The 24288-nt window shown below is 40.1% G+C and overlaps 6 non-coding genes and 2 pseudogenes across 6 annotated transcripts; 3 read left to right on the top strand and 5 right to left on the bottom strand.

Annotated features, from left to right (window-relative positions):
* The first annotated feature begins 12653 nt into the window (after nt 1–12653).
* Nucleotides 12654–12772, top strand: LOC143711334 (5S ribosomal RNA). Its single transcript, XR_013194810.1, has one exon. It is a non-coding gene; the product is annotated as a 5S ribosomal RNA (ribosomal RNA).
* Nucleotides 12773–13063: 291 nt separating this feature from the next.
* On the top strand, nt 13064–13172 carry LOC143711386 (5S ribosomal RNA; annotated as a pseudogene).
* Nucleotides 13173–13565: 393 nt separating this feature from the next.
* Nucleotides 13566–13684, top strand: LOC143711361 (5S ribosomal RNA). Its single transcript, XR_013194821.1, has one exon. It is a non-coding gene; the product is annotated as a 5S ribosomal RNA (ribosomal RNA).
* A 5162-nt stretch (nt 13685–18846) lies between these two features.
* Nucleotides 18847–18955, bottom strand: LOC143711373 (5S ribosomal RNA; annotated as a pseudogene).
* A 280-nt stretch (nt 18956–19235) lies between these two features.
* LOC143711369 (5S ribosomal RNA) lies at nt 19236–19354 on the bottom strand. The gene has a single exon (XR_013194826.1). It is a non-coding gene; the product is annotated as a 5S ribosomal RNA (ribosomal RNA).
* Nucleotides 19355–19415: 61 nt separating this feature from the next.
* On the bottom strand, nt 19416–19534 carry LOC143711343 (5S ribosomal RNA). The gene has a single exon (XR_013194813.1). It is a non-coding gene; the product is annotated as a 5S ribosomal RNA (ribosomal RNA).
* A 2923-nt stretch (nt 19535–22457) lies between these two features.
* Nucleotides 22458–22576, bottom strand: LOC143711356 (5S ribosomal RNA). The gene has a single exon (XR_013194820.1). It is a non-coding gene; the product is annotated as a 5S ribosomal RNA (ribosomal RNA).
* Nucleotides 22577–22849: 273 nt separating this feature from the next.
* Nucleotides 22850–22968, bottom strand: LOC143711368 (5S ribosomal RNA). The gene has a single exon (XR_013194825.1). It is a non-coding gene; the product is annotated as a 5S ribosomal RNA (ribosomal RNA).
* Between the last annotated feature and the right edge of the window lie 1320 nt (nt 22969–24288).

Raw genomic sequence — 24288 nt, forward strand, 5'->3', positions numbered from 1 at the left:
AAGCACAACATTTGAATGTACACAAATAAAAGTAGACAACAGTTTCGAATGGCGCGACAGTCGACACGTCGTAACCATGTGTAAAACACATAATTGATCATTCGATCATCATTGCCTCCACACATATAGCCTTTCTAACACAAAACATGTCTTAACAATTTTAAATCAATATATTGTTTTATGTGAATGAGTTGGCAGGATAATTTTCACTTAATTTTGAAGCCAAATTTTTAGGGTACAACATCCAGTTCTCAAGTCTTTTGAACAAATATTCAGTATGTGTTTTATGGCCTTATTTCAGTGATTTTTTACATTTATTTTTTAAATCACTAACCAGGCATAAATGTGATTTTCTCAAAGGTCCAGACTTTTACATACATCCTGCTTTCATATTATTGAAGCAGAGTTTGTGCTACATACAGTGTAATGGGACTTAAGCCATGAAAATGTTATAAGTAACTGAAATAAGCACTAATAACAGGGCACGTCTAAACATCTACAGGGCCCAGAAAACACCTCAGACCCCAGAGGGTTAATGTCATATCCACACTACAGTTTTAGACAATGCCACGTTTTGTTATCCTCAGTATGCAAAAGTATGTTCCGCCACTGAGACCTCAGTAACCACCACATTTATTTTAGACACACACTAGATATTTTGCATGTTGGGCTTATGTCTCCCAATGTCTAATATTTCCAGAAGATTTAGAAGTAAAATGTTGAGTTTTGCAAAAGCGTTCATTGTCGCAAGCCATTACAATCTGGATGACTAATACATATTTGCCTAAGCAAATGAGTTATTTGTATTTAGGTTACATACCCACCAGTCTAACACATTACCTGTCAAACTGATAAATGATTCTGAAATTAAAATCTATGGGTCAATGATAGTCACATCACTGACCAAGAACTTAATGGATATAGAACTTTTGTCAATATTCAGGTTAGATTCAGCAATTGACAAAAAGGCTGGGTTTCAACTGACAATAATTAGGATAGTTAAATAGTTTTGTTTTAAAATTTTGAATTTACACTTAAGCAGAGAAGGAATGTTTGCAAAATAATGCAAATTGTCTTTTTTAACCTATTTTAATCATGGATGTTAAATGTAAAAAAGAAAAAAATATATCTTAAAGTTTCTATATACTTTGAAAAAAAATGTTTAGCTAAACTCGGTGATTAGTCCTTCAATACTTCCATCAGCCCAATGACTTTTTGTTGTCAGAAATAAAAATACAATTACATAAACAAGGGTTAAAATATAATGTAATGTAATTTTAAAAAAAGACATGTACACGGTATTGGGGATACTATGTATCAAAGGTAACCCATACCTATTTCCACTAGTTACGTTATTTACCAGAAACTACAAGCTAATGCACTTTACAGCTGTCTTTTATACATAAAGTGTGTATATATATATATATATATATATATATATATATATATATATATATATATATATATAAAAAGTGAAGACCAAAAAGTCTCAGAACACTAAAAATGAGATTAAAAATCAAATTTAAACCTGGAAACGTCTCGGTTACGGATGACGACGAATGGGGTTTCGCTTAGAAAGCTTATCAACTTTGAGTATTACAAAATGAGCCAATGGCAAAGAAATGCCATGGGTCTGCGGAATTTGCATAGCGTATCTCCGCCCTACCTCGTGGGTATAAAAGGAAGACGCTGGAAAAATGCAGAGATATGTTTCTTCGCTGAGGAGCCAAGACTGAGGTCATGCGATCCCCGCGGTACAGCGGAAAGTGGCAGGCAGACGTAACGTCTCCGTTCCCTACTCAGGGAACGAGGGTTACATACGTAACCGAGACGTTCCCTTTCGTTGTCACTCCGAGTTACGTCGGATGACGACGAATGGGGTTACCAGTCTAATCACGCCACCTTCTCGGCTGTCTTCCAGTGCCCTGCGTAAATCTGAGATCCCTGTCGTGAGACTGGCACGGACGAAGGACTCCTATTTAGCACAGGAATACCAAGGTACACTGGGGAGCATATTCCATAGCTTTAGAGGAAATATGCAATTATTGCCAACCCAGAGGGGGGACTTAGAGAATACACATATGACCCGGAGGGATGCATATGGAGATCACTGGGGTGTCCAGCTGCAGGTGGAATATTTCAACCCCAGGGGAGGCAAGGTGGCTTGCCAAGGGAAAGACACATGCTCAGAGAGGCTTACAGTGGAAATACACATGTGGGGGTTGCTCAAGGAGGGACCATGCACACGGGAGGCACCTAGGCGACGCGCAGGCAATAGACACTGGCGCCGACGTCAGGAGTGCTGGAGGAACTCAGGGCTTTCGGGGAAGCTCACCTGAGGAATATAATCGCACGTATCCAGTCCGTGGAGTGGAATGGCGAGCAAGCGAAGACACCTGAGCGGGTCCAGTACTACCTGGTTGAAGCGAGTACATGAGAGGACACAGGCTCCACTCGGAGAGGTGCCATGCGCTAGAGCCCAAGAGGACGCCACACTCCGGGTGGAGTGGGCAGTCACACCAAGGGGGCACAGATGACCTTGCTGCTGGTATGCCAAAAAAAAATGGCGCCCACTATCCAGGGAGACAACCTCTGCTTGGAGAGAGCCTTTACCTTCAGCTTCCCACCATAACAGACAAAGAGCTGGTCTGAGGTTCTGAAACACTGCATCCTGTCTACATAGCCGAGGAGAGCGCGTACTGGACAAAGCAGTGCCAAGGCTGGGTCTGCCTCCTCCAGGGGCAGCGCTTGCAGGTCCACCACCTGGTCCCGAAAGGGAGTGGTAGGAACCTTGTGCACATATCCAGGCCGGGGTCTCAGGATCACGTGAGAGTAAGCCGGCCCGAATTCCAGACATGCTTGGTCAACGGAGAATGCGTGCAGGTCCCCTACCCTCTTGATGGAGGCCGATGCAACCAGGAGCACTGTCTTCATTGACAGAAACTTAAGCTCCACTGATTGCAAGGGCTCAAAGGGAGCACTCTGCAGGGCAGTTAAAACCACTGAGAGGTCCCAAGAGGGAACGAGAGGAGGGCGAGGAGTCCAGAGGAAGACGTGATGTCAATCGCAGCATCACAGGGCGGGTCTGATTCGTCTAGAAGTGACGGCTCGTCACAGCTGCCACCTTCGGGTGTGAATACAGCTGAACACTCGCGGGTTGCAACAGAGAAGAAGGTGCTGTGTGCTGTGGGGCACAGACAGATAGTCGGCGCTTTGTTCCACACAGTCACTCTCAGATCACCCTGGCCCCCAGCCAAAATAGAGCCTCTCGTGGAGGCGCTAGATCGGGGTGTGGATGAGGGGACTCTCTCTCTTGCGAGATCATTGAGTCTCGATCTTAGTGTTGCGATGGTCATGTTCCCACAGAGAGAACATGACCTATCCACGAGCTCTGCTCTAGCGTGATTAATGCCCAAACACACCAGACAACGCTCGTGCCCATGAGTCAGACACAAGTCGACCGCAACCAGAAGTGCACGGGCGAGGCATCTTTAAAAAGACGTGCCGCGTGCAAGCTCTTTTGTGAGAGAAACTCAAGTGCCGAAGTGCCCGCGGACACACTTACTGGCAAACCACGCACAGATAAGCAGGAAGTGTGCACTCGCCGGGAGATCGCCGTCACACCAACACCAGAGAGTTTGCTCGTCTCGAAGAAGCTGTCAAAATGAGAGATGGCTTAGGGAGTGAAGAATTAACTTGGCTCCGAAGCAAAAACATATCTGCATGTTGCCAGCGTCTTCCTTTTATACCCACGAGGTAGGGCGGAGATACGCTATGCAAATTCCGCAGACCCATGGCATTTTTTTGCCATTAGCTCGTTTTGTAATATTCGAATTTGATAGGCTTTCTAAGCGAAACCCCATTCGTCGTCATCCGATGTAACTCAGAGTAACAACAAAAGGTAACTGTTTTGCTTTGTAGCCATTTAACAAAAATGATGTCCCACTTTATATTAAGTGCCTTTAACTACTATGTAGTAACATTTAAATGAATCATGTGATACAATGCATTTGTTGTGTACATACGTTTTTAAATTGTACGCATGTTTAAAAAAACGCTTCTAACCCTTTAACCCTATCTTTACCATTCTCTAACATTACCCATATCCCACCTCAATAGTAGCAAAATTTTTTTGCAATTCAACATAAACACCATGAGTAAATTGTATCTGACAATTCATAGTAGTAGCTGTCATGTCTCCGGTCTGATTCACCTGTATTCTTTATGTGCGTTTTCTGCGTGGTTGTTGTCTCGGAGCATATGGCTTTGTTTTTACTGTTCGCCGTGTGCTTCACTGTCATTGTAGTTGATTTTGTAACCCGCAGCTACACGTTTTATGGTGTAATAACTTGGGTACATGTAATCTATTTATGTCTAGGACCAGATTACAGAAGTATCGACTCACTGGAGTATAGGGAATTTATAACAGAAACTAATGAAAGTAAATGTGAATTACTAGGAAATCAATTGTATTGTTATTAAGAAGAAATAAATGAATTGAATCAATAGACAAATAACCATATGAATAAACAAATAAACAGCAATAATAAACAGTAGGTCAGTTCACAATTGAGACTTCAGTTCAATTTGGACATTTAGATCTCAAAATCAAGATTTAAAACCAGATTCACAATTCAAAATCAGTGTCCACAGTAACAGCAAAAAAACTTAAGAAATCAGATTCAATGTTCAGATGTCACTGAATATTTCTGGTTCAGTTCCGGGTTAATAGGAAAAATCCAACGATTGATCCAGGGGAAATTCAAAAGAAAAAAAAACAAATATCACAGTTCAGGGTGAGTATATTTTATCCTACCAGTTCAACAAAATGATAGCCGTTTTAATTTCCAGGTACAATCAAGCAGATGATTGGCTCGCCATGTCCAAACCACAGACAGAACATCCATGGCAGGGACAGATCAGGATTCAATAGAGATTGATTTCGATGAAATCAGAAATAAACGAGAAAGAAAACAAAACAAACAAAAAAAACCCCCGGCCTTGCAGAAACAAAGCCAAAAGTAATCATTATTCAGCTGTTCAATAGACTGTTTAAATTAAATAAATTGTCTGGTTTATCATTCACTTTCTTATGCACTTACAACCACATGTTAACTTTGAGTACATTGAATCCTATGCACACAGCTAGCAAAGCTAGCTTCACATGTAACGTTTCTTCATGAATAAAATAAAAACTGTACTTCAACAAATATACATAATATGAACCATTAAACATTATCTACACAGTTATCATGAAAATATAGATTCAATTATCGTTTTTAGATGTATATTGAGGCAGGATCCAACTGCAGCACACTTTATTTAATAGAGTACAAACTACACAAACTTAGACAGGAAACCGGACTCAGGAACATGATTTAAGTACAGGAACAACCAACATTCGCCTAAACAATCAAACATTAAACAAGAACTCACCAAGACAAGGCTGAAACACAGGGCTTTACATAATCAGGGACACACGAGCTAGACAAGATAACGAGGGGGCGTGGTTAATAGGAAACACCTGGGATAACTAAGACATAGACATAACTAGACAAGACAGAGAACCACTGAACATGACAAGACACAAAACCCACACCGTGGCATAGTCAAGTCAAGTCAAGTCAGATTTATTTATAGAGCACATTTAAAAACAACTTCCGCTGACCAAAGTGCTGTACATATGGAATCAGTTAGTCAGAATACAATCACAAAATAATAAAATAGAATAGATCATTACGTTCAATAGAGTATAAAACATACAGTGGTGGAACGGCCAATGTAACCTGTCTATTCATTGTTGAAAGCGATGGAAAACAGGTACGTTTTTAGCCTGCTTTTAAATTGGTCTACGGATTCTGCAGATCTAACAGAAAGTGGTAGGCTATTCCAAAGCCGTGGTCCTACCACTGAAAAGGCTCTGTCCCCTCGGGAGATGAGTCGAGTTTTAGGGACAGTCAAGAGGAGCTGATCTGCTGACCTTAATGCTCTGGCAGGAGCATAGGAGTGCAGCATATCCGAAAGATAAGGTGGCGCAGTATTAATTAAACATTTAAAAACTATTAATACAATTTTAAACTGCACTCTAAAAGATACAGGGAGCCAGTGTAATGAGGCCAGCACAGGGGTAATTTGGTCCCTTTTTCTTTTCCCTGTCAGAAACCGAGCAGCCGCATTCTGTACCCCTTGGAGGCGGCGGAGAGAGCGCCGTTCGAGTCCGCAGTACAACGAATTGCAATAGTCCAGCCGCGATGTCACGAAGGCATGGACTGCTCTCTCTAAGTCTTTCTTGGGGAGATAGGGCTTGATTTTACTAAGTAGTCTTAAATGATAAAAACTGCTTTTTACCACTGCACTGATCTGTTTGTCGAATTTAAAACCAGTCCAGAATCACTCCTACATTTTTTGTGCTTGAGCTAGAAAATGAAGCCAGTGGGCCGATGGCACTGTCCCAGCCCTGCAGACACAATTGTGCTCAGTGGGAGGTATACTTGAATATCATCTGCAAAGCAGTGAAAAGCCACATTGTATTTCTTAAAAATGGCCCCAAGTGGAAGCATATACAGTGAAAATAAGACAGGGCTTAAAATTGCACCCTGAGGCAGGCCGAAATTTAGTGAAATTGTTGAAGAGTGGTCACCAAGCTGAACTGAGAAACTTCTGTTAGATAAAAACGATTTAAACCACTGAAGGGCAGTACCCTTTATGCCCACGTAATGCTCTAGGCGAGATAAGAGTGTGGCATGGTCTACAGTGTCAAATGCGGCTGTTAAGTCTAAAAGCACCAGAACAGTAGATTTGCCTACATCCGCAGCTAAAACAAATCATTTAAAACCTTTAAGAGGGCTGTTTCTGTGCTATGCCGGGGTTTAAAACCAGATTGGAATAATTCAGTGATTTCATTTTCATCAAGATGAGACTGTAGTTTGTCATATACAACTTTTTCCACTATCTTAGACAGGAAAGGGAGTTGAGAAATAGGTCTAAAATTTGATAACACTGTGGAATCAAGGTTTGTTTTTTTTCAACAGGGGCTGGACCACAGCATGTTTGAAAGCAGCCGGGAAACAGCCAGACAGCAGTGAGGAATTAATAAAATCCAAAATAAAAGGGCCAAGTGTTGGAAATACCTGAACAAAAGGAATCTGGAGCGCTGCTGGTATCCCTTGTATCGTCTGGTGCTCTTGGAAGGGTTGAATGTTCATAAAAATTGGAAAAAAATCCAAGTCCAGGCACTCAGTAGGTTACAAAAGTAAAAAAGCCTTTATTATAGTTAGATCGAGGGCTAAACCATTAAAAAACACCAACGCGTATCGGCACACTGGCCATTATCAGGGTGTTGGTAACAAACAGACAAAATCAAGCAATACTTATAGTTGCATTGGTTTTAGGTGTGCCACTCTGGCACTTGCAACACAAATGTTGTCCAGTAGAGGCAATGGTTCAGGTCATGTCTAATACCAGAAGTTAAATCATGCAAATACAAAGCAAGATAAGAGATCTCACAGTGGAAAAATAGGAGTGACACCACTAAAAACATCTAGTGTACTCAGCACAATGTCGGAAATACCTCTTTAAAGAGGCGTGACGGGATAGTGTCAAGTGGACAGTTTGAAGGCCTCAGCTGCTGAACAACTTTAGTTAAAAAAGATAGAGACACCGTCTCGAAGTGATCAAACACAGCCGCACCTGTAAAGAGTATCTGAGGCTCAGACACATAAGGAGTGAGAGAGGACCTAACAGCACACACCTTTTCATGGAAAAACAACAGGAATTTGTCACATAATTCAGTTGAAGTTTCAACATCAGCATAATCACAAGGGTTTAAAAGAGAATTTAACATTTTAAAAAGAAGCTGTGGCTTATGGCTTTTACTGGAAACAAGATTGGATAAAAACAAAGTTTTTGCAGCTTTAACAGCTTTCAGGTATTCCGCCAGACTGTTTTTTAGTATTTCATACGAAACTTGCAAACGGTCCTTTTTCCATTTCCACTCTGCGCACTACACGCAAGTCTGTATGCGCGCGTGACTTCATTCAACCATAGCTCCGATGCTGGTTTAGACTTTTTACTTCCCAGTGGAGCTATTTCGTCCAGCAAGTCCGAGCATATCGAGATAAAAACACAAAGCCATTGATCAACATTTACATTATCTATGTTACTCATGTGAATCAATGAGTCGTCAAAAGCACATAAAAAGCGCGAGGCAGTCTGGCTGTTTATCGTGCGCACCCGGCACGCTGGGGCACAGGGTGTATTCAAGGAGCCAGGCAATGTAACACAGAACAGTACTGCAAAGTGATCCGAGATGCCAGAATTGCAGACTTCCTGTATGTTTACACTTAATCCAAAGGACTACACAATATCCAATGTATGTCCCTTCTCGTGTTGAGGCCCCAACCACCCATTGAGTAAGATTAAAAGAGTCAGCCACATTTAGAAAATCCTTGGCCAATTGGTTCGACTTACAGCACACATGGACATTCATATCCCCGGCTATTAAAAAATGGTCGTAGCTAAGAGTTAGTTCTGCAACAAAGTCTGTAAAGTCCTCAATGAAAGTCTTATTAAATTTTGGGGGGCGATAGCATAAAGCGCACAGAACTGGAACGTCGGCATTTAGAACAAATGTCTGTAATTCGAAGCTCGAAAATGAGTCTGTTTGTACTTGTCTACAATTAAAAGTTGACTTGAAAACTTGAAAACTGATGCCAGCCCTCCACCTCTGCCAGTGCTACGTGAGGAGTTTAAGAACGAAAAATCCGGAGGTGTAAGCTCGGAGAACGGAGTGCGCTCACCGACGTGCAGCCAAGTTTCACACAGAAGAAATATATCCAACTGGCGTGATGTAAAGAAGTCGTTGAGGATGAACGTCTTATTAGTGAGGGATCTAACATTGAGGAGGCCAAAATGGAGAGACTGCTCCTGATGGCCAGGTGCAAAGCAGCGTTTCAACTCCCGGAGGCATCCTTGGTCCACACCGCGGATGCGCCTGCGACGCCTGAAGAAACGGTGCTTCAAGCGGCAGGTGACGTGGCGCGACGTCCAGTTTGCTGGGGTTTAGGAGCTGAATCCACCGCAGACCCGGTACTCTGTGAGGTGCCGAGTATCCATTGTCTCGGGCATGAGGGTTAATCCAGTTATCAGACCTCCACTTTGATCGAATTCTCACCAGTACTCGACCTCGCTTTCCGCATCTTCGAGGCCGCTTCCTCCTCAATTTCACTGGCGTGCGCCACAGGTAGGTAGGCACTAGTGCCAGGTGAGGAGGGGAGTTGTGGTTTTTGTCTTCAAATTTGTGATTTAACAGTAATGAGCAAACTGATCTGATATTAAACAGTGCTTGGCGATCATACACGAATAAAGCAGGGGTTACTTGGCAGAAACCACAAAGCAAGACTATTATTAGCCATTAAAAAAAGGAGACGAGGCAGACGGCTAGCCACGCACCCTGGCGCCATATTGCCTTCTTGCCTTCACTTCCCATACTTGGGAGAACCTACGGGGACATAGACTGGAACAGGATCTAGGACTTACAGTGGCTCTGGGACTGATAGTGGTTCTGGGACTGCTTGTTTGGTTAACGTCCGACGAACAGTCTCTTGTGCTGCGGGCGGAACCAGAAGTGCCAGCTCGACAGGACTGGCGTGAAGAGTAGGCTCGTCAGAACTGGCGTGAGGTGCAGGCTCGTTGAAGCTGACGTGAAGCTCTGGCTCGTCGAGGCTGTCGTGAAGCTCAGGTTCGTCGAGGCTGATGTGAAGCTCTGGCTCGTCGAGGCTGTCGTGAAGTGCAGGCACATCAGGGCCGACGAGAAGCGCAGACTCGGCAAGGCTCACGTGAAGCGCAGGCTCGGCAGGGCTCAAGTGAAGCGCCGTCTCGGTAGGGCTCACGTGAAGCGCGGGCTCAGCAAGGCTCACGTGAAGCGCGGGCTCGGCTGGGCTCAAGTGAAGCACGGGCAGTGGTGGACAAAGTACACATACCATGTACTTGAGTTAAAATAAAGATACTCAAGGTAGAATATTACTCAAGTAAAAGTAGAAGTGCTGCCTTTAAACAATCACTTGAGTAAAAGTACAAAAGTATTTGCCTTCAAATGTACTTAAGTATCCAAGAACTATGATTTTTTTATGGCTATAATGTCCTATTATAATTTGTCATAAGACTCTTGCTTAGCTCAGTCTACATGAAGACTATACATATATATTTTAATTGAATAATTTGTTTTGTGTTTAATTTTGGAGGGAAGGGGACTGTTCCCATAAGGTATAATACATTTACAGTATTTACTGTACATATTTTTATTGAGCGTTTATGGTCATAATTATTAACATCCTAAAGTTATGATACACTCACATAAACCTGCACAACGCCATTAAATATATACACACACACACACACACATATATACACACACACACACACACACACACACACATACACACATATTCTGTGTAATGGGAGCAACTAATTTCCCTCCAAAATGAAACACAAAAACATATTAATGCAGTGTTTGTACTCCCAAGAAAAAAAATGCTATTATATGCAAGTCATTTTAGTGTCAACGTAATAAGCAATGTACATTATGCGTCAATATTTACCGATAATTGCTGCAATAATAGCTGTTGCTCTCTGCCCCGCTTAAAATCATTGGCAACGTGATTTAATGGATTTGGAACTATTGAGAGCTGCACGAATCACGTGACCGGGCGGCGGCGAGATCACTGTCGCAACCGTCTATGTTCGCATCTCTCATAACGGCTCTGGTTCGCACTTAGTAGAGACCGCCAATTCAAGTTCAAAACAAAGCGCGCGCGCTGTGCTGTGATTGGTGGCTCGTTGGACCAGTTACGTTTTTAACTGGTTTTAACTCATTTATGAGTATAAATAAAAAGGAACAACTGATTTTGAAAATGTAGTAGAATAAAAAGTAAGATATTTGACTTTGAAATGTAGTGGAGTTAAAGTAAAAGTCTCCCCAAATTTAAATACTTCAGTAAAGTGCAGATACGCAAAAAAGCTACTTAAGAAAAATAACTTCGCAGAGATCTTTGATGCCAGAAATAATTAGACTTTATTTTCGAACGCAGTTCGAAAGGCACAACGTGTGGAAAGGCACAACATTCCATTCAAGGTCTTTCACATACACAGAGGAAATCCAAAGTCACAGACAGAAGAAATAATTGTGTCCAAATATATAGCAAAATTGCTTGTTTTCTAAATAATAAAATCTTCAACAAGTACAGTAACAAATTACTTTAACTTCGTTACTGTCCACCACTGAGCATGGGCTCGTCGGGGCTGACGTGAATCGCAGCCTCGGCTGGGCTGACGAGAAGCGCGGGCTAGGCTGGGCTGACGGGAGTCGTGGGCTCGGCTGGACAGACGTGAGTCGCGGGCTCGGCTGGGCAAACGAGAGTCGCGGGCTCGGCTGGACAGATGTGGGTCGCGGGCTCGACTGGACAGACGTGAGTCGCGGGCTCGGCTGGACAGACGTGAGTCGCGGGCTCGGCTGGACAGACGTGAGTCGCGGGCTCGGCTGGGCAGACGTGAGTCGAGGCTCGGCTGGGCAGACGTGAAGCGCGTCCTGGGTAGGGCTCACGTGGAGCGCGGGCTCGACTGGGCTGACGTGAAGTGTAGGCTCTCGAAGCTTCTTCTCCTCCTTCGCCCACAGTAAACGAAGAGCCGCTCCACAACAGGTCCAGGTCGATATACCACTCTAAAGACCCGTGCAGATCATGGTCGGGCATCAATGACCGGAGCGGTTCAGATAATCCCCCGTGGAAGAAGATCACCAGGCAGTCGGTGCTCATTTGCGCAAGATGTGCCAGCTCAATTAAATCAGCGAAACATAATCCTCAATGGCGCGATTCTCCTGACGGAGATGGATGATCTGGAAGTCAGGGCTCAAGGTAGGCATGGCTGCTGGATCTCAATGCGGTGAGTTATTCTGTTACGAGGTGCGGTTGAAGTAGAGATGAGGCAGGATCCAACTGCAGCACACTTTATTCAATAGACTACAAACTACACAAACTTAGACAGGAAACCGGACTCAGGAACAGGATTTAAATATAGGAACAACAAACATTTGTGTAAACAATCAAACATTAAACAAGAATTCACCAAGACAAGGCTGAAACACAGGGCTTAAATAATCAGGGACACACGAGCAAGTCAAGACAACAAGGGGGCGTGGTTAATAGGAAACACTTAGGATAACTAATAGACAAGACAGGGAACCACTGAACATGACAAGACACAAAACCCACACCGGGACATATATCCATTACATTACATTTCAAATGATTACTTTCCATATTTCAAAACCACTTATATATATATATATATATATATATATATATATATATATATTATAGCAAAAATGGTACTCACCAAGGAAAAAGTAAGTGAAAGAGAATATAATAAAATTAGATTTTCTTTTGGTTTGGCCTAAATCTAGATGGTTTCAGTCTTCTTTTTTAATGTGCGCTTCTAACTTTTCCCGTTCGTCTCGATCTTTTCTCCTGTCAACCTCTATTACATTTAAAGTGTGACTTTTAAGGATATTTTTCACTAAAATAATCTATTTTTAGATTATTTCACCTCTCCTTTAATGGTCTAACCTTTTAAATAGCCCAATTTTGGCAGCAGTTTTCGCTTACGGCCATACCACCTTGGTCACGCCCGATCTCGTGTGATCTCGGAAGCTAAGCAGGGTCGGGCCTGGTTAGTACTTGGATGGGAGACCGCCTGGGAATACCAGGTGCTGTAAGCTTTTTTGATTTAAAAAAAAACAACAAAACAAAACAAAAAAAGAGTCCCTGAGCTTCTTCAGAAAGCCTTTAAAAAAATCTGAGATTCTTCAGAAAGCATGAAAGAGTTTGAGTTTTTTCAAAAGTTCTTCTTAGTTTAAAAAAAGAGTCACTGAGTTTCTTCAAAAAGCCTGAAAAAGTCTCTGAGATTCTTCCGAAAGCCTGAAAAAGTTTGAGATTTTTCAAAAATTCTTCTTAGTTTTCTTCATTAATGGTCTAACCTTTTAAATAGCCCAATTTTGGCAGCAGTTTTCGCTTACGGGCGTACCAACTTGGTCACGTCTGATCTCGGAAGCTGAGCAGGGTCGGGCCTGGTTAGTACTTGGATGGGAGACCGCCTGGGAATATCAGGTGCTGTAAGCTTTTTTGATTTAAAAAAAATTCAAACAAAAAAAAAAAGAGTCCCTGAGCTTCTTCAGAAAGCCTTTAAAAGTATCTGAGATTCTTCAGAAAGCATGGCAGATTTTGAGTTTTTTCAAAAGTTTCTTCTTAGTTTAAAAAAAAGAGTCACTGAGTTTCTTCAAAATGCCTGAAAAAGTCTCTTAGGTTCTTCAGAAAGCCTGAAAGAGTTTGAGTTTTTTCAAAAGTTTCTTCTTAGTTTAAAAAAAGAGTCACTGAGTTTCTTCAAAATGCCTGAAAAAGTCTCTTAGGTTCTTCAGAAAGCCTGAAGGAGTTTGAGTTTTTTCAAAAATTCTTCTTAGTTTTCTTCATTAATGGTCTAACCTTTTAAATAGCCCAATTTTGCCAGCAGTTTTTGCTTACGGCCATACCACCTTGGTCACGCCCGATCTCGTCTGATCTCGGAAGCTAAGCAGGGTCGGGCCTGGTTAGTACTTGGATGGGAAACTGCCTGGGAATATCAGGTGCTGTAAGCTTTTTTGATTTAAAAAAATAAAACAAAAAAAAGAGTCCCTGAGCTTCTTCAGAAAGCCTTTAAAAGTATCTGAGATTCTTCAGAAAGCATGGCAGATTTTGAGTTTTTTCAAAAGTTTCTTCTTAGTTTAAAAAAAGAGTCACTGAGTTTCTTCAAAATGCCTGAAAAAGTCTCTTAGGTTCTTCAGAAAGCCTGAAAGAGTTTGAGTTTTTTCAAAAATTATTCTTATTTTTCTTAATTAATGATCTAACCTTTTAAATAGCCCAATTTTGGCAGCAGTTTTCGCTTACTGCCATACCACCTTGGTCACGCCCGATCTCGTCTGATCCAGGAAGTGTGAGGTGGCAGTTTGGAGAGAAAGGTTCTCCTATTTTTTGTTTTTCTTTATTGTGATTTTCTTTTGATAATTTAGTAAGTTTATAGTTTTCTTCTTAAATTAGGTTTGTTTAAACCTCAGACAGGTTATTTTTACTGTCTGAGGTTTTATTTTTTCAAAATGACTGATACTACGGCTATGGAACAGGAACGGATATTAGACCAAGAGACTGAGGATAACGACTACACAGAACGGAACAAAGAAAAGGACAATGGAAAAGATAAAGATGACATCAAACATGGGCAATGGTTGCCATGAGGGGAAAAAAAGAATGGAATGGATGTAAGAAGTAGAGGAACAGAAGAACTACAAAAAAGTCAAGGTAAACAATCAAGAAATTATATGGATGGAAGACGAGAAAAAGGTCAAAGAAATGAGACAATGAAACAGATAAAAAGCCAATCGAAATATCAGAGAGACTACAAAAAAGAAGCAACACTAACAATGACTGTTAATGATCCAGAGAAAATAACCGTGATGATGATAATAAAGGCTGTGGAAGACAAGACTGGAATTGGAAAACTGTATGGACTGAGGAAAAAAGTAATTTTGACTATGAACTAACAATGGAAAATAAGATGGACTGTGACAAGCTAAGGGATGGATTACTGGTTGAAGGACAATTCTGTAAGATCAAAAAACTATGTGAAATTGAAAGAATGGTCTCTTTTTTGCATTTGCCCAACTACATAAAAGATGATGAAATAATTCAGAAGCTGGTGGATTGGGGAGTAAATCCGATTCTTCCGTTAAGAAGGAGATATTACCCGGGCACTACTGTCGCAGATGGAACGAGGTTCTTAAGGGTAAAATTCCCACAGGACATTGTGACTTTGCCATACAATGTGAAGTTTGACACGGAGGATGGACCGAAATTCTTCAGAGTAATTCATGATAACCAACTTAAGACTTGCAGATTATGTACAAGCACAGATCATGAAAAAAAAGACTGTCCTAAATATATCTGCAGAGATTGTCTGGAACAGGGGCACTTTGCGCGGGACTGCCAAGCCTAGCGGTGCCAAAGCTGTGAAAAGACATGGATGAGGTGCACATGTGAATCTGAAGAGGAGGGTAATTCAGAAATGGAGACAGAGGTGCAGGACCAAATGGAGGAGACAAGCAGTTGTAGAAGGAAGGACGACATCCAGGAGGTGAATGGAATTTCTGAGGATTTATGTCAACAAGAAAAGGAGGAATGCATGAGGAGAGAGGACAATGGAGATAAAGAAATGGAAGTGTATATGGCAGAGACTGAGATACAACACTCTACTGTTGGTGATGGACAAATTGAAGAGGTGGAAGGTGTGACACTGAGTGAAATTGAAGATGGGCGGAATAAAGAGAAGGTAAGAGATGAGGAAACTGGGTTGGAAAAGTACAGTAGTGCAAATAAATATTGAACAAGTATTAAAGAAACAAAAGTTAAGAAGAGAAGAACAGAACAAGGATAAATGAGGATAAAGTAGATATATATTTGTAGATCTTAAGAGAGACCACATATGGATTATGGGTTGTTTTTGGTTTGTGTTTTTTTATTTATTTATTTATTCATTTATTTTTATTTATTTTATTATGAGTCATTTATGTTTGGTCTCGATTAATGTTAGAGGGTTGTCATCCAAATGGAAGTTTGAAAATGTGATTACTTTAACAAAACAAAGTGATATTATATGTATTCAAGAGACTGGATGGAATGAAACAATACTAGATGATTTAAAAAAATGTTGGGATGGAGAAATATGGTATAATAATGATGTAAAAAAAAAAAGGTCTGCCGATACTCATCAGAAGGGGAGTAGTAGAATCAACAAATGTTCTATTCAAAGATAACCATGGAAGGATTTTAACTGTCAAAATCATGGATAGGGGGGAGGAAATAACAACATGCAACATACATGCTCCAAATGAAGATACAGAAAGAGTTACTTTTTTTAAAGAATTGAGAATTTTAATCAATGGATGGAAGAATGTCATTGTTATAGGAGATTTTAATACTGTTTTAGAATGGAAAGATGTTGAAGATCATATGGTGTACAGAGCTGATGTTGGAAGAAAAGAATTGAAATGTATGATGGATAAATACAAATTAGTAGATGTATGGAGAGATAGAAACACAGTTAAGAGAGAATATTCAAGAAGACAGTGAGTGAATAACAGTTTAAAACAAAGTAGAATAGATTCTCTTTTATGTGACAGAAGATTTGAGCATTTTATTTCAAGAGTTTTTTATAAAATGTATAGTGGGAGTGTCCATGATTTTTTATACGTAATGATGGATTTCAGTGGAGTGGAAAGAGGACCAGGTGTATGGGTGGTTAACGCAGAACTCTTAAAGAATGATATTTATAAAATGGAAATGGAAAATTTAATTATTAATAGTGTAGATGATGTTTTATATGATGAAGCAATATGTGTGTGGTGGGAAAATATAAAATTATATTAATTATTAAATAATTAAAAGATGATATATAGAATGCTCTAAGAGAATACAGAAAGCAAAAAGAGCTAAAGAAAGAGAATTAAATAAAGAATGGGAAAATGAAATGAAAAAGGTAACTGAAGGAAACATGGACATTAGGAAAATAGTAGTACTAGAAGATAATTTTAAAAAATGGAAGAGGATAAATGTGCAGGTGCTAGAATAAGAAGCAAGATAAGAAATACGGTGGAAGGAGAAAGAAGTACAACATTTTTTTACGAAGTAGAAAAGACTAGACAAAAAGCTGATTTAATAAAGAACGTTTCATTGGAAGGTAAAAACATAAAAGATAAAGAAGCGGTTTTAAAAGTGGTTCAGGATTTTTATGGTGTTTTATTTAGAACAGAAGGAGTTAATGAGGAAGATGAAGAATTCTTGTTAAATCAAATTAAAGTGAAAGTAAAAGAAGATTATAAAAAAATGTGTGATACAGACATAACAGAAGAGGAGATAAATGAAGCTATAATGCAATTAAGTAATGGGAAATGTCCTGGTCTAGATGGTTTATCATCAGAATTTTATAAGGTTTTTAAATATGTTTTAATACCGATTTTGAGAGATCTTTTCTTAGTTATCTTTCAGAACGGACAATTGTGTGAGAGTATGAAAAAAGGAATGATTAAGATCATTTATAAAAAGAAAGGGAATAAAGATGATTTGGATAATTATAGACCATTAAGTATGCTTAACACTGACTATAAAATATTAGCAAAGATCTTTGCTAATAGACTTAAAGGTTGTATCAGTGATTTCTGGCCCCAAAATAAATGTCTAATCTTTCCTAACGATCAGCTAGCTGCTCGCCCCATAAGCATGCCGTCCAAAAAACGCGTCTCTGTAGGCAGCTTAGGCTCTGAGATCTCCACACAAAAACAAATGGGTACAACCACCACTCAAAGCCAAAATAAACAGTGTTCCAACCAATCACTGACAGGGGCGGGTGTTGTGAGGTTTTGCGCTCGTGCACGGCTGGACGCGAAATCGGAGCAACACCCGCCCCTGTCAGTGATTGGTTGGAACACTGTTTATTTTGGCTTTGAGTGGTGGTTGTACCCATTTGTTTTTGTGTGGAGATCTCAGAGCCTAGGCTGCCTACAGAGACGCGGTTTTTGGACGGCATGCTTATGGGGCGAGCAGCTAGCTGATCGTTAGGAAAGATTAGACATTTATTTTGGGGCCAGAAATCACTGATACAACCTTTAAAAGAGTACTTCCTCATATCGTCAAAACCAACCAAGCGTACGGTGTATTAGGAAGGGACATAGCTGACACGGTGATGAGCATTAGAGACTTAATTTGCTATATGAAAGAGAAAAAGGGTGATGGTTTTTTATTCAGTATAGATCTAGAAAAGGCATTTGATAGGGTGGAACATAAATATTTATTTGATTTTATTAAAACGATTTGGTTTTGGGAATAATTTTATAAAGTGGATGAAATGTTTTTATACAGATATTTTTAGTTGTTTTAAAATAAATGTTTTTTTAACAGATTATGTAGAAATCTCTAGATCCATAAGGCAAGGATGCCCCTTGTCAGCTTTACTATATACATTAGTAGCTGAACCGTTAGGTTTAGCGATAATGGGAGAAAAAGAAATAAAGGACATTTTAATAGAAGGAAATGAAACGGAACAAAAGATTTTCCAGTCCCTGTTGTGAAGACTCTTTACCTCGAATGTCATTCCTTTAATATCCAATCTGTCCATTAAGCATCCCGTATCCTCCTCCCGTTCAAGTGTAACTTCATATTCATTTGTTTGTTTAGGTCTCACTGCCAAAATCTTTCCTTCTCTGATCTTCTCCGACACTGCTTTTATCATATCCATCGCTCTCATCTCTTTTTCATCTCTTAAATCAACCGTTATTGTCACTTCCTTTTTGTACATCCTTTTCGCTTTCTCCTTTCTCGCTTCTTTCCCCCGTTCTTGTCCATCTCTTTGTTGTTCGTCCGGTCCGTGGTCGTTTCGCCCTCGTGGTACTCCAGCCATTGCAATGTCCGTTAACCTTTATCCATCCATCAAAGAAAAACACGCTGTTGGGAGGATTTAGCTTAAACAAAAAACAAAACAAAAAAACTTACAAAAAAACACTGATTCTGACAAAAACAAACGAAAAAACACAGAAACACGTTTGGTGAGCCTTCCTCACCCACTACTGCCACACTACTTCATGGTTGCTCTAGGGCGCCTAAGAAGAACTTTTGAAAAAACTCAAACTCTTTCAAGCTTTCTGAAGAATCTCAGAGACTTTTAAAGGCCTTCTGAAGAAGCTCAGGGACTCTTTTTTTTTTTTTTTATCAAAAAAGCTTACAGCACCTGGTATTCCCAGGCGGTCTCCCATCCAAGTACTAACCAGGCCCTACCCTGCTTAGCTTCCGAGATCGGGCGTGACCAAGGTGGTATGGCCGTAAGCGAAAACTGCTGCCAAAATTGGGCTATTTAAAAGGTTAGACCATTATTGAAGAAAACTAAGAAGAATTTTTGAAAAAACTCAAACTCTTTCATGATTTCTGAAGAATCTCAGAGACTTTTAAAGGCTTTCTGAAGAAGCTCGGGACTCTTTTTTTTTAAACTAAGAAGAACTTTTGAAAAAACTCAAACTCTTTCATGATTTCTGAAGAATCTCAGAGACTTTTAAGGCTTTCTGAAGAAGCTCAGGGACTCTTTTTTTTTTTTTTTTTTTTTATCAAAAAAGCTTACAGCACCTGGTATACCCAGGCGGTCTCCCATCCAAGTACTAACCAGGCCCGACCCTGCTTAGCTTCCGAGATCAGACGAGATCTGGCGTGACCAAGGTGGTATGGCCGTAAGTGAAAACTGCTGCCAAAATTGGGCTATTTAAAAGGTTAGACCATTAATGAAGAAAATAAAAAAGCTTACAGCACCTGGTATTCCCAGGCGGTCTCCCATCTGAGTACTAACCAGGCCCTACCCTGCTTAGCTTCCGAGATCAGACGAGATCGGGCGTGACTAAGGTGGTATGGCCGTAAGCGAAAACTGCTGCCAGAATTGGGCTATTTAAAAGGTTAGACCATTAATGAAGAAAACTAAGAAGAATTTTTGAAAAAACTCAAACTCTTTCAGGCTTTCTGAAGAATCTCAGAGGCTTTTTCAGGCTTTTTGAAGAAACTCAGTGACTCTTTTTTTAAACTAAGAACTTTTGAAAAAAGCTCAAACTCTTTCATGCATTCTGAAGAATCTCAGAGACTTTTAAAGGCGTTCTGAAGAAGCTCATGGACTCTTTTTTTTTTAATCAAAAAAGCTTACAGCACCTGATATACCCAGGCGGTGTCCCATCCAAGTACTAACCAGGCCCTACCCTGCTTAGCTTCCGAGATCAGACGAGATCGGGCGTGACTTTTTTTATAATTTTTTTTTATTATAAAAGTATTAAACATTTTTACAGTAGATAAATCATAAATTTCAACATTACATTTTCAACAGTCTTCTATTTGAACATTATTAAAAATTAAATACAAGTTCATTCAATGCTGTTACAGAAATAAATTTGCTTCCATCAACAAAAAGAACACAAAAATCAATATCCATATAAGTATAAATCATTCTTATGTGCTGCTTTAACAAAGCTTTGAAAACACACCACACATTTTCCTTTCTTTTATTAAAATATGCTACATTCCTCCTCAGCCTTACAGCATACCTTGCATAGCTTAGTACCATATTTAAGAGATACAAGTTTCCTTTTACATTCTTTTCCTTTACCATTCCAAACAGAAAAAAACTATTCCACCCCTCGTCCACAAAATGTCTTTTCTCCCAATTTTTCGTCGTAAACATTAATCAATTTGAAAACACAACTTTGATACTCAAAATCTATAACTAAAACTCTTCCATCACTATCAGCATACACCTCCTTAACATTTTCTACACCATTGGTTTTGAACAGACAAGCAACTCCACAAGACCTACTACTGCCATGACTCACAAAAACATGATGAGGCCACTTTTTCCTCACCTCTCTCATTTTATTGTTGTCCCAGTTTGTTTCTTGAAAGCAATATATGTCAGCTTTCACAGTTTTTAGGATCTTTTCAAATTTACACATATTGCCTAGACCATTAGCATTTAAGGATGCAACTTTAATCATGGCAGCAGTTGGTCTGAAGTTAAAAGAAGAAAGATGAACCTCACTTCTTTTTCTTTAGGTCTCCCTTTTCTCTCTTGTCACTTAGTAGTCTTTTTTTTACCCTAAGGAGTTGCGTATTTTCAGCAATCAAATCTTCATACAAATCATGCTCATCATACTCATCATCATCATCATCGTCATCATCACCATCATCATCACAGTCCTCCTCCTCATCAACATTATCATCATCATCATAAACATCATCATCTTTTTTAGTTCCATCACGCTTAAAGCCAATCTTAGCAAAAGCTAAAGATTGTGGGGTCTCACTGACAATAGTTGTTTCACTCACATGCCCGCTCCTTTCTTTGTTGTCCATTAAGCACAGGGCTACCGCTGGTCCCGCTTTCTGGCTGCCGGCAGTACCACCCTCTGCTTGAACTGTGCGATCCTTCTGTCCTTGATGCGACTGCTGGCTTTCAAAATCATCCAAGGTGTCTCCCATTGCGTCCTCTTGCATGGGTCTGGTTCCGTTCTCATTTGCCCTACTGGGCAAGTCTGTAACCTCCATTACATCACCGTACTGCATCTCACCTAGTTCATTGCATTCTCTGGCAAAGTGCCCTTGCTTATCACACTTATAGCAAGTAAACTCAGGGCAGTCTCTCAAAACATGTCCAGGCTGGATGCAGAGACGACACACTTTCACTTGTCTATTGTGAATTACTCTGAAATACTCAGCACCCTCCAGTGTTTCAAACTTGGTTGAGTATGGCAGTGATTGAACAGTATCAGAGAACTTAACTTTGCAGAAGCGTGTTCCATCTGCGATTTCGGTTCCTGGCCATTTCCTTCTCTTGATTGGAGTTGTTGCTTTGACTCCCCATCCACTTAGCTTTCCATGGATGTCCTCATCTGTGATGTGCACCGGAAGATTCATGAACGAAACAACAAGCTCGTCATTGCTCAAGTCTCTGGCCAAAATTTTATAGTTCCTGGTTTTAAAACCATCAATCAACTTTTCTTTTCCTTTGATGTGATTCATCGTGATCTCATACTTCTTATCTCCTTTAAACCGACATCCATTTACAGCTCCACAAACTTCATTGATTCCTCTGAGTAATTCCATCATTGTGATTTTCTCCTCCCCAACAATTCCCACACTCACTGTTAGGCTCTTTTCAAACAGCTTTTCCTCCATCATAGCGCGATTCCCGTTGTTCTTTGTAGCAGCTAGCTCTGCTTGTAGTACTCCATTGTTTGCCTCCATGTGCTCCATTCAATTAAACCAACCCAAAAAAGACAAAAAAAAATAACTTCCCTCCACAAACAGCGGCTGCTGCTGTGGGGAAAAAAAAAGAAAACAAAGCAGTAGGATTCTTCCTAAAAAACTCCTCTCCAAACAGCTCAAACACTTTGAGAAGCAGCTCAGACTCGCACACACTCCTTGCACCCAAGGTGGTATGGCCGTAAGCGAAAACTGCTGCCAAAATTGGGCTATTTAAAAGGTTAGACCATTAATGAAGAAAACTAAGAAGAATTTTTGAAAAAATCAAACTCTTTCAGGCTTTCTGAAGAATCTCAGAGACTTTTTTTTAAACTAAGAAGAACTTTTGAAAAAAAACTCAAACTCTTTCATGCTTTCTGAAGAATCTCAGAGACTTTTTCAGGCTTTTTGAAGAAACTCAGTGACTCTTTTTTTTAAACTAAGAAGAACTTTTGAAAAAACTCAAACTCGTTCATGCTTTCTGAAGAATCTCAGAGACTTTTAAAGGCTTTCTGAAGAGGCTCAGGGACTTTTTTTTTTTTTTTTTTTTTTAATCAATAAAGCTTACAGCACCTGGTATTCCCAGGCAGTCTCCCATCCAAGTACTAACCAGGCCCTACCCTGCTTAGCTTCCGAGATCAGACAAGATCGGGCGTGACCAAGGTGGTATGGCCGTAAGCGAAAACTGCTCCCAAAATTGGGCTATTTAAAAGGTTAGACCATTAATGAAGAAAACTAAGAAGAATTTTTAAAAAAACTCAAACTCTTTCAGGCTTTCTGAAGAATCTCAGAGACCTTTTCAGGCTTTTTGAAGAAACTCAGTGACTCTTTTTTGTTTTAACTAAGAAGAACTTTTGAAAAAACTCAAACTCTTTCATGCTTTCTGAAGAATCTCAGAGACTTTTAAAGGCTTTCTGAAGAAGCTCATGGACTTTTTTTTTAAAATCAAAAAAAGCTTACAGCACCTGGTATACCCAGGCGGTCTCCCATCCAAGCACTAACCAGGCCCTACCCTGCTTAGCTTCCGAGATCAGACGAGATCGGGCGTGACCAAGGTGGTATGGCCGTAAGCGAAAACTGCTGCCAAAATTGGGCTATTTAAAAGTGGCCTTTCTCGTCACATTTTGTTCTCTTTTATGGACGGCACACGCTTTTTAAAAGTAAGGTTCCCAAGGGAGGTGGCGTCACTACCATACAGCACATGACTGGAAACAGCTGAAGGACCACAATACTTCAGAGTGATGCACAGTCAACAGGTGAAAACCACTTTGCAAGGAACTGCAACGCTGTTAAGTGCCCGGATTGCCGAGAGGTTCTCACTAAATGTGACTGCTGGACGGGGCAAGAGGAGGAAGAAGAGGAGCAGGTGAGCGGGCAGGTGCTAGAAAGAGACACAGAAAAGGAGCAAGAAGAAGAAAACGGAGGAAAGGAGACGAGTGAAATTAAAGAAAATAAACGAAGTGAGGAACGAATGGACGATGAGTATAAACAGGGGAAACAAACACAACAAGAGGATAAAAACTGGACACAAATGGACATGAATGTAAGCTTGGAAAGTGAAGTAGACAGAGCAGAACAAAAGGACATGGAAACGAATGTGGAAATGGAAAAGGAAGCGGAAAATGAAGAAGATGACAATGTAGTTCCATCAAATAAAAGGAGAAGATAAATACAGATAAAACCGAACACTGAAGGAGTGAGAAAAAGAGTGACTTTAAAAGGTGAGCAACAAAGTATAGATGAAAAGGAGCTGGTAAAGGACTCTGAGGAGAATGAATGAAAAGATGGATTTTAGCAATGTCTTTAAGAACTTTTTTTGTGTCATGATTTTAAGAATGGTTACTTTTAATGCTAGAGGTTTAATGGACATGAGGAAATTTGAAAAAGTGAAGGAAATGTGTAAAAGAGAAGATGTGATAATGTTACAAGAAACGAACTGGAAAGACTTGCATATAAGTGAAATAAGAAAAAAGTGGAATGGAGAGATTTTATACAACAACGGGGATGATAGATTTGGAAGAGGAGTTGCAGTACTAATAAGAGAAAATAGAGATAAAATCTAAAGTAGTATATAAAGATAAAGTGGGGAAATGTATAGGTTTTGAAATGGAATATGAAGAGAACAAAATACTTGTGATAAATGTGCATGCACCACCGGAAGAGATTAAGAAGAGGAAATATTTTAATGGTTTAAGGGAACTTTTAAGGAAATATAAGGAAATTGGTACTATGGGGGATTTTAATGTTGTTTTTAGTAAACTGGACATGGCTGAAGGAATGGTTTTTAAGACAGATACAGGAAGAAAAGAGTTAAAAGGGCTGATGGAAGAAAATGAATTGATTGATGTATGGAGGGAAAGAAATGAAAAGAGAAAAGAATTTTCAAGACAAA

Source organism: Siphateles boraxobius, unplaced genomic scaffold (assembly GCF_051911475.1).
Source record: "Siphateles boraxobius isolate OS27281-9 unplaced genomic scaffold, OSU_SipBor_1 118, whole genome shotgun sequence".
Taxonomy (NCBI): domain Eukaryota; kingdom Metazoa; phylum Chordata; class Actinopteri; order Cypriniformes; family Leuciscidae; genus Siphateles; species Siphateles boraxobius.